Below are 17,441 nucleotides of genomic sequence, written 5' to 3' on the forward strand. Positions count from 1 at the left end.
AACATGATAATATTTGAACCACATTTTAAAAATAATTATTATAGTTTTTTTTTTTTTAAAGAAGATCATGTGAATATAGTGTAAAATGCCAAAAGGAGTAAGATCTTATGAGAGCTGTCTAGGAATTACACATGTCAGAAACATTCTTGTTGGACAAGAAGTAGGGAACACACTATGGAGCCTAGGGTAATGGTTACAGCTTCAGACTCTGGAGCCAGCAGACTTGACTTCAAAAGCTTACTCTGGCACCCACGAGCCACGTGACCTAGGGTAAGCTATCAGCCTCTCTGTATTCAGTTCCTCATCTGCAGAACTGGAATAAAAACCTCCCAGGAGCTGGGGGAACTATTAAACAAGGCATGTAAAGGACTTGGCACAGCTCCTGGCCTGTATCCAGCAGTTAATAACTATCAGCTGAACAGCTAGGGCAAGTTTTTAGTGTCCTCCTCTCACTCCATACGTGTCCCACTGCAAAATGCCTAGGAAAGGATGTACTTGGTGAGGCATTTTCCTACAGAAAATGGCAAAGATCAAGAAGCTCTTCAGTTCCTTTTATAAAATAGCATTATAGGCTTTCCTGGGATATATGATAAGGACTCATTCCACCTGGAGTTAAAAATTGATATACTCCTTATGTTTAGCACACCTCTGTGAACCATCTAAAGAAAGTTCTACTGGGATGATTCCCATATTGCATGTAGGTCACTGAAAATCAGATGATGTTATGGGACTAAATTAGCCAGAAAAGAAACAGGCAGGCGGGCGATATATGCCGGGCCTAGAGGTGAAAATGGATTGCTCAGTAATTACTAGATGGAAACGTCCTGAGGATGTCCTGAGGATGGAAACGTTCAGAGAGCAGCTGCAGCTACTGGACATGGAACTTTTCACACCTGGGATTATAGCTACCTATTATGTTATAAAATAATGAGGATATTTTTAAAAAATCACCAAATTTCATTGGAAATCAGACCTATACAAGTGTATAGGGGGTTGAAAACAAGAAATACAGAAATGAAAGACCCCTCTGACTTAAGTTTTCTAAGGGAGTTGTTATTTTGGACACAAGTACTTCCCTCTCCCACCCCCACGAGTGCCCATCTTTTGCCAACGTGGCTCTGCTGCCATGTAGTCCTTCACCAACCCACATGTGCCAAGAGTAGCTTGCCCACACGGGTGGGGAAAGCTGGGAAGGATGGCATCTTTTGTTAGAAACAGCCTGCTTTATTCATTTATTTCTGTTTTCTTAATCAATCCATGAAATGAAATGTACTTGATATCAAGTACCATGCTGGGCAGACACGGGCTATACAATCACTGTTGACTTTGTAATGCGTACGGACTTACAGGAGAGCGAGGAATAAGCGTACTGGGAAGAGCTCAACAATAGAAGGCTGATGGGAGAACTGGGGAGTGAACTCCACCTGCAAGAGACTGGCAGGGTTCTTCCTAGAGGGCAACATCTGAGCGAGGTTTTAAAGCATGCGTAGGATTCATTAGGTAACAGTGGAAAAAAGACATTCCAAGTAGAGGGGAGGCTAGGAGGCAGGGAAGATTAGGGTGGGCTCGGGGAAGAGCAAGAGGCATGAGGTGACCCACAAAAGAGGAGCCTAAAAAGGGAGTTGGGGGTTGGGTTGTGAAGGGTCCTAGATGGCATGCTAGCAGCCCTGCTCAGACCGTCCAGTGTTTATAGAAAGGCAAGGCTCAATCCGATTTGCATTGAATGGATGTGGGAGCAGCTGGAGTCAGGCCCATGGGGAGATGAAAGCAGCAGGCCCATGTGGACATCACTTGATGTATCCAGCTGCCCACCAGCCTAGCCTATCCACGTGCTAGAAGCCCCAGTGTGCCTGTACTTATCAATGACGAGTTGATCATTTTCTGTTATGAGATAGTCCTGAATAAGGTATTAAGGGGTTGACTTTTCAAAGGACAGGTGACCACTCCTGGATAACATGGAGATCCTAGTCCGGCGAGCTCGAGGAGCATCCACTGGGAAACTTCTCTTTGGCCATGTGTGACTGGAGTTCTTTCTGCACGTTATTGCCTGACTTCTTAGTTTCTGGTAGGTCTAACAACGGCCACAGAGGAAAGATCCCGGGATCCCCTGGGTTTCTACCTTCTATTGCCTCACAGGAGATAAATACTTTATGAATTCAGGGGTGGGAAAAAGCCATTGTGGTCAAAGAAAGCTGCACAAAAGCTCTCAGATGGAACTGAGACTAGAAAGATACATGGAAGTTTCCAGAAATGGAGATGGTAACAGGGGGCAGGGCAGGCAGGGACAAGCCAGTGAAAAAAATATGTGGAAGCCAAAGAGGGAAAGGCATGTTGAGGCCAGCAACTAAATAAACCCCCTCCGAGGAAAGTGAAAATGGCTGAGAGATAGAGAGCTCTTATGTGCCAGGTGCTTCTTTTTTTTCCCTTAAGTTAGTTTTATTTTATATTTTTTTAAGAAGGGCACAGCTCACAGTGGCCCATGCGGGGATCGAATTGGCAACCTTGGTGTTATCAGCACCACGCTCTAACACACTGAGCTAACCGGCCACCCCCCACCAGGCTTCTTATACAATACTGGTTATCTTTGCCCTGGTCTGGTGAGGAAGGCATAATTATCCTCCCTTTATAGTTGAAGAAACTGATGTTAAGGATTTGCTCAAGGTGAAGTTACTTTGACTCTAAAGCCCACCATTTCCACTATTTTATACTGCTTGCATGCAGGTGCTGAGACAGAATTGGAAACATGTGCATGCCTGAGAAGTGTGAAAGCATCATCCTTTGGCAGTGAGAACCGCTTAATACAACTGATGATGACGATGACGTCATCTCCCATTTATTGCATACCTGCTATGTGCTGGGTACTAGACATTTTATGTAACTGAACTCATTCAGTCTCCATTTCATCCCTCTGCGGATATAAGGACTGCCACGATTTCAAGAATGAGAAACTGAGGCTTAGAGAGGTTAAGTAACTTGTCACGGTCACAAAGAAAGTGGCTTCAGTGTGTTCCATTGGTATCCCAGGGTCTAAAGGAAGAAGGCCTAAACCTCCTCCCTTCGTCATTGAGTCACAGGGTTACTGAGGGAGAGAGTGCATACTAGCCTCTTTGAAAAAGCCATGTGGTCACAGAGATGGAGAGGTGGGGACATCAAGGAAGAGACCAGAGGGGTACACCTGAAAAGCAGTGCCTGCTCTGGGGCTGGGAAATTCTGGGTTGGGCTGGAGCCTGGGGACTGAGGGCCAGCCACCCTGTGGGGACAGCCAGGAGACAGCATCTTATTTTCTTTGTATATTTTAGTGCCAGCACATCACCCAGGACAGCTTATGCTCAGTGTGGAAAGAAGGCAGAGATCTTCTCTGCTCTGCAGCGTATCTGAGGTCCAGGTTAGACAGCGGGTCTGTTCCTAGAACTGATTGTAGAGAAAGATCACCCAGCTTGACTGGAATGCATGAGTTGGCTTGCCTATCGAAGAGACCATGTTTAATTAAATTAATTAGTTAGGTTAATCTGGATTAATAGTAGCACATGCACACAGTACCAAAGATAAAGCACTGGAGAGATGTATTCTGCAAACACCTTCCCACCCTTATCTCCGTAGAGACAACCACTGTTGCCGTTCAGAGGTGCTTAGGGATCCACAGATATGTGAGTATGTACTGATTTTTCTAAACATAAATTCTGAGACCAGTTTGAAATTAGATTTATTTCATGGTTTTTGTATCTTTACAAAAGACATCTGCATAAAATGGTATCATTTCAGATGTTTACAACAATTACATTTTCTAAATGCTGAGAAATTACTCATTTTGCACCTCCAGATGAATGCTTTCCTTAAAGCTCAGTGAAGCATCTCTATGTGAAAGGAATACAAGAACTTCAAATAGCCTTTTAGCCTTTTCTTCCTTGAATAAATAAAATATATTTGAAAAACCATCTTAGACCTTGTCTCTAGGAAATGGTTTGGAAGGAGTTATTATGTTCAATTGTGTTCATCTCCAGGGTCCTTGCATAGAATTTTGACTTTTCAAATATTTGCAACAATTGCTTTTCTAGAAGCTAAGGTATTGTACTTGGAGAAGCTACTTGAAAAATAATCTTACAATTAAGTTTTAAGCTATCATCTGTCTATTCTGCCCATTTGTTGCACTGGCTGTCGGTAGAGGAAATCTCCCACGGTGAGAACAGCTGCTGTAACATTACCTAGATACTGTCAGGGGAGGTGTTTTAAAAAGAAATCTAATTTCAATCTTCATCTTGAGTTTTGGGGCAGTTTTTGTCCCTTGGTGCTTCTGAAACTGTAATTGTCAACAACGTATCTTTGAGAGCAGGAGGAAAAACCCACCTCTTTATATGCTATAACAAAAAAAATGTAAAATCTCCATGTAATTTGAAAGAATGCGCTACCACTTGAGTGCTGCTTCCACAGAAGAAATGGTAGAACTGTTGAAGGATGGACTGACAAGCATCACCTTCCCTGGCCCTTGACCCCCTCTCCCAATTAGAAGCACACACCCCTACCTGAGATTTCTTGTATCCTGTTCATGGGGGATCCACAGGGCTAAGATAAGCATTCACTCCCCAGTGTGTGTGGGGAGAGATTGAGGGACGCCATGTTTTATGTCGCGGACCCTCATGCTCCATATCAAGTCATGTTCACAATAATGCTGTATGATAGTGTTTTCATTTCTTTCCATAGATATGGGAACAAAAGACTCAGGGAGGGTAAGTAATTTAGCCAAGTTCACAACAGCTTTTTTAGAAATGTGATTTTCATATAGGACCAGATGAGTACACAATGATTCCTCTTTTCACCAACACTGGGTGCCTCCTATGCTGACGCTTAGGTCTGTACATGGGGGCATGAATGATGCTTCTTTGAAGTGGCTGTTTCGCATTTGAGAAGGAGCCAAGGATGTGGTCCTCACCTTGGCTTCTGTACCCTTTTCTCTTCATGGTTAGTTTCTTATGAGGATGTTTGAACACAGAAAAGGGACTTCTCAATGCACGAGGGGATCAATGTAAACGTGTGAAGAATCCTTTATATCTTTGTTTCAAAATCCCATTTTGTTCTGTTTTACAATTTTACCTGCAAAAGGGTCGAAGTCCTGTTGGAGGTGGTGTAAGATGAGAGAGTGTCTGGCTTGGGGTGTCTGTACTTCTGTTTTGAGGAGGGCAGTTTTGAAGCAAGTCTTTCTGTAGCTGGAAGAGGTTGGGTGGAGAGTTTCTTAGGAGTTACAGGCGGATCAAGAATGTAATTAGCACTTTCTCCCTGATAGCAACTGGAGTAGAAGGAGCCAGGGCAGGCTCAGAGGCGAGAGAAAGGTAACCGATCTTCCCCACAATATCTTTGATCCTCACACCAGTTATCTGACACCTGGCTCAATTCCTATGTAGAAGTTTGCCCATCTTTTTGTTCTTGCTCTGAGTTCAAGCTGCTTATTAAAAAAAAAGAAACTCCACCATTATGTGTGCTATTTCCTTGACAAAGAGTTGTATTTCTTGTATTTTTACAGAAGGAAAACATCAAACAAAAGTGAGCAGAGAACGTCCTTTTACGCTTCACATCTATGATCATCTATGATTAAAAAAAGCCTTCCTAATTAGAACTAAGTCACCACAAACAGGTACCACTGCTCACCTGGGGCCAGGTGCTACCTCAAGGGCAGTCTGAGTGCAGAAGATGGAGAGTATGCTTCTTTTCTTGGAGAACTGGCATGACATACAGTACATACAAGTGTAGATAGGGATATCCAAATACCTAAATTAGCCCCCAAGGTGGTCAGTGAATTCTGCTGGTTTTGGCTCAGATCTTGGACAGTCCTTCCCTCATCTGCCCGGGGAATTAGGCTTTTCTGATCCTGCAGCCTCACCTGCACTCACAGATGTCTCGTCTCTTAACCTCTCCTCTGTTTTCCCCATTCTCTGTAACAACTAGGATTTACAACTAAATCAGGACCTTGTCACATTAAATTTACTTTTTAATCTTTGTAAGAGCACCCTTCAACTCTTTGGTCTTATGTTGGATGGCTATGTGTTTAGCAATTTCAGGTAGGCTTTGCAAGACTATGGAAACGGCATCTATTATACATACTGTGCAAGGCTAGCGGTGAAAAAGCGAGAGTTGCAAACAGCATTAGACCTTTAGATAGTGACTGCGAGCACTTATCAAAGGGCTCTCTCTTTGTGAGCTCAATGTGGAAAGAGGTGCTGGTCCCATGTAGGTCTTTGCAGTTGATAATCACTATCTTTAGGGCCATCTTTGGGGAAAAAACTGACAACCATATAACTCTGACATTTTTATAGTACTTCAATCTTTTTTCAAAGTGCTCTCAATCTATTATCCCATCTTGACCTCCCAAGGAAACTGTGAGTTGTGCACAGCAAGTATTCCTATCCTGATTTCACAGATAAGACACAAAGGAGGTTAAATCACACAGCAAGACAGGAGACTGAGGCCAAACATCTATGTCTGATGTTAAGACTGCTAGTCCCTCTACTAAAAAAAAAGAAACAAACAAAAAAACAACAACACAAAAAACTCCCCAACAACACAAAACACCCTCCGTTTTTATTCTCTGCAATCTAACTCCTACTGCTGAAATCACTTTATTTAAAGCAATGTTTCTCAACTGTACCTGCACATGTAAGTCACTTGGGCAACTAAAAAATAGTGCCAGTGCCCAGGCGCCACCCCAGACCAATTGCATCAGGATCTTGGGGGCAGCTGCCAGGCATCTGGGTGTCTTAAAGCTCCTCAGGTGGTTCTGATGCACAGTGAGGGTCAAAAACCATTGCTAGAAGCTGACCAATGGCAACCCTCACATCAAATTCAATGGTTTTTCTTTGCTACTAGCCTGGACCCACTGATTTCTTCTTTAAACTCGCTCTTCTTTTGGTTTCCATGGAATGACACTCTCTCTGTTCCCTGTTCTTCTCTGATGCTGCCCTCCCTTGTCTTATTTTCTTCACCATTTTTGTTTTGTTCTCCCAACTTACATGACTTCAACCTTGTGTTTTTCCTCTGCATGGTCACACAGGGTACAGGGAAAGGTGTGAGAGGTTGTGCAAAGCATCATTTGTTTTCCAGGGCTTGGCCATTAGAACGTAAGCTATGCAAGAGCAAAAAGGCTTTATTCTGATCACTACTTCAGTCCTGGACCCTAAGATAGTTCTAGAACCTACAGAAGACACATGCCCAATAACTGGATGAATAAGTACATCTACCTGACTGATCTCATACCTGTGTATACAGTCCTGACCTGTATTCCAGCCCTGCGTCTCTAAAGCCATCTCCCGGATGTGCCCCGATCTTCTCAAACCTAATCTGTTCAAAACTGAGCACATCATCTTCCTTCCTCCTACAGAATAGTTCTTTAAAATGTCTTCTGACCATTTTACCCCGTCCAATAGCCGCATCCTTCCTATATTGTAAATCAGTTTTCAATCCTTTTTCTCCTTTGCCCAGGCTTACATCGTGGTCTCCCCATCTGACGGACACTGTCCAGCCCGTGGCCTCTGCTGGGGACGCAGTAGTGAGGCTGTCCTCTGGGCACTGACTGGACCAGGAGTGGGTCCACCCATCCATTGGCTGTTTGCCCATATAGTGACCATGGAGAAAGGCTCTCAGTTCCTTGGAACATGGAGGGAGAAGGTGGAGAGCATTGACGGACAGAAATGAAGGAACTACCAGAGGGACTTTGAGAGTCAACTTGCTTAGACACTGAATGGCTTTCTAGATTCCGTTCCAGGTCCTGTGAATTCTTTATAGAAATTTGTTTTTTCTTAAGATGGCTGGCATGTGACTGTTCTGGAAACACTCATCCATAATCAAGTCTATCAATGTTAGTACTAACATTTCTTCCTTGGAAAATAATACATTTTTTTTCCTCAATTTGCCTCTTCCTTTCTTTTTGTATCATCTATCCAAGGTCCTGACCACCTCATGCCTGAATCAGGTAATAACTTTTTAGCATTCCCCCAAAGCATCTTTGAACTTATCTGAATACTATGCCTTCATTTACTAAATGTTTAATGAGAACATACTGTGTCCCAAAGCAATGTTCCATGCCCTGGTGACCCATTGGTGAATGACACAGACAAGGTCGGCTGCCCTTGCACTTGTGCACTAGACCCTGTCTGCTGTTGTCTGCTCAAGGGCATTGGTTCAGCAATTCTCTTGCATTGTCAAATTGTTGCTCTCTGCTACTACACTCCCAACAGCTTACTAACATACATACTTTCATGTCTTCCACCTTAAAAAAAAAAATTCTTCTCTTGACTTGCACTTTCTCCTTCAGCTACCAACCCAATTTTCTGTCTCTTTTTATAGCAAAACTCCTCAAAAGAGTTGTATTTTTTTAACTTTATTGTGGAATAATTGACAAATATAATTAAGTGTACAATGTGATGATTTAATATACATACACGTATTCCTTGTAGAATGATTATTACCAAGATCAAGATAATTAATGCATCCATCACCTCACAAAGCATAGTTGACCTTTAAAATTTTTTTTATTAAAATATAGCTAACGTACCACATTATGTTAGTTTCAAGGGTACACCATAGTTACTCAACATTTATATACCTAAAGACGTGATCACCATGGTAAGTCCAGCAACCGTCTGACACTGTACCACGCTGTCACCGTATTATTAACTGTATTCCCTATGCTGTACATTACATCCCCAAGACTTACTTATTTTATAGCTGGAAATTTGGACCTCTTTCCCCTTTTCCTCCTTTTTAAATTTATCAATTACAGTTGACATTCAATATTATTTTATATTAATTTCAGGTGTATAGCGTATTGGTTAGACATTTATATAATTTAAGAAGTGATTCCCCCTGACAACTCTAGTACCCACCAGGCACTGTACGTAGTTATTACTGTATCATTGATTATATTCCCTATGCTTTACTTTACACCACTACGACTATTTTGTAACTACCAAATTGCACTTTTTAATCCCTTCACCTTTTTCACCTGCCTCCCACCCCCCTCCTGTCTATCACCCCAACAAATCTAGTACCCAACTGACATCATACATAGTTACTACAATATTATTGACTATATTCCTTTATCCCTGTAAGTATTGGGTGTTCTCTGCTACCTTGTCTTCCAAATTGCTGATTCCGTGCTTTGCTTCATCTAGTCTGCTGGTGATTCCTTCTAGTGCATTCTTCATTTCAGTTATTGTATTCTTCACTTCTCATTGGTTCTTCTTTATGCTTTCTATGTCCATTTTTATGCTTGCAATCACTTTGTTGAAGTTCTCACTAAGTTCTTTGAGCATCCTTATAACCATTGTTTGAACTGTCTCTGATAGTTGCTTACCTCCATTTCATTTAGTTCTTTTTCTGGATTTTTACCTGTTACTTCATTTGGGACACATTTCTTTGTTTCCTCATTTTGGCTGCCTCTCTATGTTTATTTTTATGTTTTAGGTAGATCTGCTATGTCTCCCAGTCTTGGCCAGGTGGCCTTATATAGTAGGTGTCCTGTGGGGCCCAGTGGCACGGTACCTTGGTTGCCTGAGCTGGGTGCTCCAGGAGTGTCCCTTGTGTGGATTGTGTGTGCTGTCCTGTTATAGTTGAGACTTGATTGCTATTGCCGTGTTAGTAGGTGGGATTGACCCTCAGGCTGACTGGCTGTGGGGTTTGCTTATGGGCTGCTGTGTTTGAGGCAGGCTCTGGTGCCTGTTGAGACCACTCTTTGTGTGTGCCACTTGTGGGGCTAATTGGGCAGTGCTCTGCTATGGTCTGAAGCCAACCCCCAAGTATTTCGGTCCTGGGACCTCTTGGGAGGGGCTCTGGTGCAGGCCCAGATCAGCCACTGCCTGTGACTGACCAGGGGCTACCTGGTAGGAGCTACAAAGCAATCTGTAGTTGTTTGCTGCCTATGCTTAACCTGGAGGCATGTGGGAAAGGCCACACTGTGAACTGAGGATGGCTGCCACCAGTACCAGGCCTGGGGTACTTAAAAAGTCGGGACATCTAGAGGCCTGCTGCCACCTGCCAGCTCCCTTAAGTTTCAGCCACTGATAAAGCCTCATGCGGTATGCAAGTTGGGTGAGGCAGGGTCTCAGGGAGTCACTAGAGTGGGAAGAGTTGTGGTCACCAGGTTATTGTAGACTGTGGTTTGGTGCCAGTGCGGAGCCTGGAGTGACTCAGCAAAAGTCTCAGAGCACAATGAGGCCCATAGCTGCCCACCTAAGGCCTGTGGACTCCGATAGTTTTCCAAGAAAGAGTGCAATGTGGGAGGGGTTGGCTGCTTACAGAGAAAGAGCCTCCGGTGGTATGTGAATTAGGAGGGGCGGGGTCCCAGCTGAGTCAGCAGGGTGGAGCAGTGGAGCTCACCAGGCCAATCAGATTCAGATCTGGCTTGTGGGGGCGGGCTCAACATAGGAAAGATGACTCCCACCTGCTGGCTGCACAGCAGTAGGATCCTTCACCGTAAAAATGCCAACTGTTCTCCTTTTCTCCTCCTGAGGCCACATACCTGAGCCTACCCCCATATGTCTCCAAGGCTCCCCGGAGTCACCGTCCCTTTGTTGGAGCCCAAGGTGACTGCCTGAGAACGAGTGGGTCTGTGCATGGGCCATTTAAGAGAACGTCTGAGTTTCTCGCAGTGTCCTATCCCACCCAAACAATCGGAATCCTGTTTTTCACAGTCAGATGTTGTGGGGATCTCCTCTTCCTGGCGCCAGCACTCCAGGCTGGGGAGCCTGGTGTTGGGGCTGAGGTCCTTGGGGGAGGGGAACCTCTGTGGCTGAGATATCCTTCCTGATTCTCAACCACCACAGGGAGGTTTGGGGCCCATTCTGCATCTCCACCCCTCCTACCAGTCTTTACGTGGCTTCTAATTTTCAGTTGTAGGACTTCTGTTTGACTATACTTTAGATGGTTCACCAGGTTGATTGTTATGTAATTTAGTTGTAATTTTAATGTGTTCATGGAAAGACACAGGTATGGTGTTTATCTACTCCACCATCTTGGATCTCTCTCCTCAACTCTTGTTTTTTTAATGGTGAGAATGTTTCAGATATACTCCCAGCAACTTTCAAGTATACCTGCTGTATAGTTAATGTACTAGTTAATAATGTGATATGTGTATACTTGAAAGAGTTGTCTGTTCTTCCCCCCCCTTCTTCGGCCTCCCTCGCCCTCCCACTCCAGTTCAAGCCATTGTTTCTCAGCACCGCTCCCTGGCCCATGCTGGTATTATAAACTTTGTGCTCCCCCCGGTTGAGGCAGTCAGTCACCGGTCATAGGTTGCGGCCACTCACGCCGGCACACGGCAGCCTGCAGCAGTCCACGGCAGCTCACGGCAACCTCTGGCTGCTCACAACCTCCGGCTGCTCACGGCAGCCCAGCTCCAGGGAGAGCTGTTGTTCACAATCTTAGCTGTAGAGGGCGCAGCTCACTGGCCCATGTGGGATTCGCACTGGCGACCTTGGTGTTAGGAGCATGGCGCTCCAACCACCTGAGCTACAGGGCCAGCTCAAGAGGTGTCTGTTCTTGATATTTTCAACTCTCCCCAGAACCAATTCTAATCAGACTTTTGTCTGTACCCTTCCACAGAACCCACTCCTGCCAAGATAACCAACAACTTCCCAATTGCTAAACTTAATGGTTCATCTTCAGTCCCAAGCTTACTGGACTATCAACGTCATTTTTGACACAGGTGATCACTCCCTTCTTAGAACATTTTGTCTCTAGGTTCAGGGACTTCATGCTCCAGTGAGTTTTCTTTCTCCTTTATTGGTTGTTTCTTCTCAGTTCTTTGCTGGATTCTCTTCATCCCCCAAAACTCTCAACTGCAAAGGGCCCCAGGACTCAGAACTCAGACTACTATTGTCTATTTATATTCATTCCCTTGATGAGCTCAACCAATCTCGTGATGAAACACCTGCATGTGCTGAAAATTTCCAAATTTATATTTCCAGTCTGCACCTCCTTCTGTATTCCTGGCTTATTTCTCCTGCATAACACTCATCACCACCTGACATGCTATATATTTTACTTATTTATTTGTTTATTTTTCCCACAGTCAAATGTAAACTCTAGGAGAGTAGAGACTTTTTATTTTTTTAGAACTTTGTATTATGGAACATTTCAAAATATGTAATAAATCCTTTGTATCCATCATTCAGCTACAATAATCACAAATTCCTGGTGAATCTTATATCATTTGTACCATCCGTCCCACTCCACAGAATTAATTTGAGACAAATTATAGCCATCATACCATTTAATCCATAAATACTTCAGTATGTATCTCTAAAAGATAAGGACACTTAAAATACAATTATAGCAATTCCTTAACATAATCATATCCAGTCAGTATTCAAATTTCTCCAATAGGCTCATAAACTATTTTTTTTATTGTGGTAAAATATACATTATATAAAATTGACCCTTTTCCTCTTTTTTAAATTAAATTTATTAGGGTAACATTGGTTAACAAAATTATGTAGGTTTCAAATGTGCAATTCTATAATGCATCATCCGCATATCACATTGTGTGTTCACCACCCAAAGTCAAGTCTCCTTCTGTCACCATATATTTGATCCCCTTTGTCGTTTTCTAGCTCCCCTTCTCCCTCCTTTCCCTCTGGTAACCACTAAACTGTGTCTAAGAGTTTTTGTTTGTCTTGTTCGTTTGTTGCTTTCAGTTTTATATCTCACATATGAGTGAAATCATATTGTTCTCTACTTTTTCTGTCTGACTTATTTCATTAGCATGATAATCTCAAGATCCATCCATGTTATCACAAATGGCAGTATTTCATCTTTTCTTATGGTGAGTCATATTCCACTGTACATACATATATACCACATCTTCTTTATCTAATCATCTATCGAAGGACACTTTGGTTGTTACCATGTCTTGGCCACTGTGAATAATGCTGCAATGAACATAGAGGCACATATATCTTTACAGGTAAATGTTTTCAAATTTTTGGGGTAGATACCCAGAAGAGGGATTGCTGGATCATATAGTAAGTTTATTCTTAATTTTTGAGCAACTATTTTCTACAGTGGCTGTGCCAATTTACATTCCCACCAGCAGTGTACGAGGGTTCTTCCCCCCCACAATCCCTTCAACACTTGTTATTACTTGTGTTGTTGATAATAGCCATTCTAACAGGTGTGAGGTGATATCTCATTGTGGTTTTTTTTTTCTTGATAAATGTTCTTTTTTTTATTTTGTTTTAAAAACAGGACTTTATTGGGGAACAGTGTATACTTCCAGATCTTTTTCCAAATCAAGTTGTTGTCCTTTCAGTCTTAGTTGTGGAGGGCACAGCTCAGGTCCAGGTCCAGTTGCCGTTGTTAGTTGCAGGGGGCGCAGACCACCATCCTTTGCAGGAGTCGAGAAGTCGTACTGGCGACCTTGTGGTTGAGAGCCCACTGGCCCATGTGGGAATCGAACCGACAGCCTTTGGAATTAGGAACATGGAGCTCCAACCGCCTGAGCCACCGGGTCGGCCCTCATTGTGGTTTTGATTTGCATTTCTCTAATAGCTAGTGAAGTTGAGCATCTTTTCATATGCCTGTCGGCTGTTTGTATGTCTTCTTGGAGTGTCTGTTCAGGTCCTCTGCCCATTTTTTAATTGGATTGTTGGCTTTTTGTTGTTGAGTTGTATAAGTTCGTCCTATATTTTAGTTATTAGTCCCTCCCATTTGGTTGGTTGCCTCTTTGTTTTGTTGATGGTTTCTTTTGCTGTGCAGAAGCTTTTCAGTTCCATTCATTTATTTTTGCTTTTACTTCCCTTGCCTTTGAGGTCAAATTCATAAAATCCTAAGACCAAGATCCATAAGTTTAGTACAATGTTTTTTTTTTCTATGCATTTTATTGTTTCAGGTCTTATATTTAGGTCTTGAGTTAATTTTTATGTATGGTGACAAATAGCAGTCTAGTTTCATTCTTTCGCACGTGGCTTTCCAATTTTCCCAGAACCATTTATTAAATATGCTTTCTTTTCTCTATTGTATGTTTTTGCTCCTTTGTTGGAAATGATTTCCCCATATATATGTGGGTTTGTTTCTGGTTTCTCAATTCTGTTCCATTGGTCTGTGTATCTTTTTTTCTGCCAATAACATGCTGTTTTGATTTTTTTAAATTGACCATTTTAATATTTTTAAAATGTACAGATCAGTGGCATTAAGTAAGTTTACATTTTGCAACCATCACCACCATTTAGCTCCAGAACTTTCATCATCCCAAACTGAAAAGCTGTACTCACTAAACACATAAATGGTTATTTATTTATTTAAACATTTAAAAATTATTTCCCAGTTACAGTTGACATATTACATTAGTTTCAGGTGTACAACATAGTGATTAGACATTTATATGTCTTACAAAGTGATCACCCCATCTGACACCATACACAGTTATTACAATATTATTGACTATATTCCCTGTAGCGTACTTTACATTCCCATGACTATTTTTATACCTTGAAATTTGTAGTTCTTAATCTCTTTCACCTTTTTTACTCTTCTCCCAACCCCCCTCGTATCTAGCTACTACCAATTTGTTTTCTGTATTTATGAGCTTGTTTCTGTTTTGTTTGTTCATTTATTTTGTTTTTTAGGTTCCACATATAAGTGGAATCATATCGCATTTGCCGTTCTCTGTCTGGCTTATTTCACTTAGCAGAATAACCTCTAGGTCTGTCCATGTTGTTACAAATGGAAAGATTTCATTCAATAAAATGATTTTTTTAGGAGCAGGTTTGTTGTATCAGAACATATGAGATCTTATGGATTGCAATTGATTGATATTTCTTTTAAGTTCATAGATTTCCTCCTCCCTCACTTCCCATCTTTGCAATTGTCATTGAAGAAACTGGGTGGTTTTTCTTAGATCTTGCTAAATGTATTCCCTGATGTCATTTAACATGTTCCTCTGTCCCATGTATTTCCTGCAAACTGGTAGTTAGGTCTAGAGGCTTCTTCAGATTCAGGTTTGGTTTTGTCGTTTGACTGAATACTTCAAAGGTGGTAATGTGTCAGAAGTCACATGGTGTCTGGTTGTCTCTCTTTTTGTGGTGTGAGCAACCATTTTGATGACGATGCCCAGATCCATTAATTTATTAGGGGCTTCCAAGATGGAGATATTCTATAATTTCTTTTCCACTTATTATCCAGAAGAGTCCTATAGAGTGAAATATCCCCTTGTCAACTATTGAATTACCTTGCTATACAGCTCGTTCAGGAAAGGTGAGATAAATGCTAGGTTTTATTTTTGTTTGTTTTCACAATAATACATCTAGCATCCTCAAAGTGTGACCATGTGAAAATAAAATAAGGATGAACTCATGGAGTTTTACAAATGGATGCATTTGAAACCATTGCCATCGTTACTCTTACTGATACTCTTCCTTGACCAGTAGGAGTGCCCGCAAGTTGGCCGCTGAGATCTTTGGTCATGACCATGGATAGCGGCCTTGATTTCTGGGGTGACAGAATGTTCCACGTCCAGCTTGTACATATTCTGTCCTAGACCTGGGATCTTCATCTGTTTTGTTCATTGTCATACCTGTGGCATTGTTGTATATTCAGAAAAATCTCTGGTGCAGAGTAGGTGCCAAATAAATACTTGTTGAATGAATGCATACACCCCCATTTTATAGGTAAGGAAAGAGGCTGGCATGCAGCCAGCACGTGGGAGGGATGGATTTGGACCGAGGGAGTCTGCTTTCTGTTAGATGATGGTTTGCATTTCAAGCAATAAAATGTTTTAAGTTAAAACAAACAAAACCCAAAAAACTTCGGAGACAATTGATTTCAAGAAATTCCTGGCTGGCACCATCAGTAGTTTCCCGTGGAAAATTCTAGGCTGCCACTATTGGAGGAGAGGAGAAAGGAAAGAATTATTCTAAGGCACCATTGATTTGAGCAAGTGTTTTTGCAGCATCTGCCTCTAGTTTGTCTATTCCAAGGGCCCAAACAACCGATTTGCTCTTCGGTTGGGAGTTAGGCCAGCTCTCAGTTGGGTGAGGACCAGCGTTAGGTGGGAGAGGCCAACCCTTCCCCAGCGGAGCTGAACACCTTGGTGACCTTGTAGGAACAACTCACTGACGTGCTGGGGCTGGTTGCCTGCAAGCGTGCCTCTTCTCCCAGATCTTGTCTGGCTACATCCTGGTTTGTAATTCGTTCTTTTGTTGCTCTGCTCAACCCTCGCCCCCATCCCACTGCACTCTTCTTCTTCCCAGCAGCCCTAGGTGTTCTCTTTGTCAGACTTAGCATTACTCACAATATCCAAGATGCATGTTGTAAGTCTAGACCAGACTTACCTAGACACACATGTTGGGTCTGGCCAGGGTGGCCTGATCTGACATTGTCCCCCAGGGCCCTGCATTTTGGCATCTGGTGTCAGATATGCCCCCGTCTCCTCACTGATGCTGGGAAATGGGGTTTCCCATTTCCTCCTCTGAAGCAAAGTGGGGAGTCTGGACTGAAGAAGCTGCCACAGCTGCTGGCCTAGTAAACAACCAAGTATAAATGCAGGGGCAACAACTGGAGGAGCCCCCAAGCTGGGGACGAGAGTAGGTGCTGAAAAAGCACAGAGAGAGGGGGAGGAGTCCTGAGGGACCCCTGCTTCTCTAATCTGCTGCCTGTACCCTCTGTGGGGGGGAAGAGGTGTCGGATGTGCTCGGGGTACATAAAGCTAAGAGGTGAAAGTGGTGTATCTTCCTGCTGTATCAGTTTTACTTAAAGGACAGGGGAATGGATTTTTACCCTCAAGTAAATAAGGGAAGAGTATGGAATAAGATACAAAAAGCACATGCGTTTATTTTCAGGTGAACATAGATTTTTGCTACAGGTCCTTTCATTCCTCTTCCCAGACCCCAGAGGATTTGCCTTCCCTGCCATCAGTTCTGTTGGCAGGAAGCCCTGCACCGAACATGCTGTGGGTCTGTTTAGAGTGAACAGGGGGAGGAGACAGGCCCCTGGGTCCTCCCAGTGAGTGAGCACGGTGCTGACCTAGCCTTTCCGCACAGCACCTGGGCCAGAGGTGGAGCACGGCCTTGCAGTCCTTCTTCGCTGGGGCAATCTGATCCCACGCAGGACTGTGGTTTCAGCCTCGCCTCTCTCTGCAGGCAGTTCTTGCTTCTGGGTGTCACTTGCCCAGGGCGCTGGAACTAGAGAGAATTTTCCACTGTGTCAGAGCCAGGGCCTCTTCTGGGGGGAGGAGACAGCTCTTTTTGGACTGGGTCAGGGCTGCTCGTTGGGGGGTCTGAGCAGAAGGGCATCGGCCTGTGTGGCGTAGAATCACTGAAGGTGAGAGCGGTTTGGAAACGGTGTTTCAGACAAGAAACCTGGAGCCCAGAGGCAATTCGCAGGTTCGCGGCAGAGGCAGATTCTAAATCACATCTTTTTTTTTTCTATTAAAACATTTTATCGTGATAAGAACACTTAAT

The sequence above is a fragment of the Rhinolophus hipposideros genome (genome assembly GCF_964194185.1).
Source record: "Rhinolophus hipposideros genome assembly, chromosome: 17".
NCBI lineage: Eukaryota > Metazoa > Chordata > Mammalia > Chiroptera > Rhinolophidae > Rhinolophus > Rhinolophus hipposideros.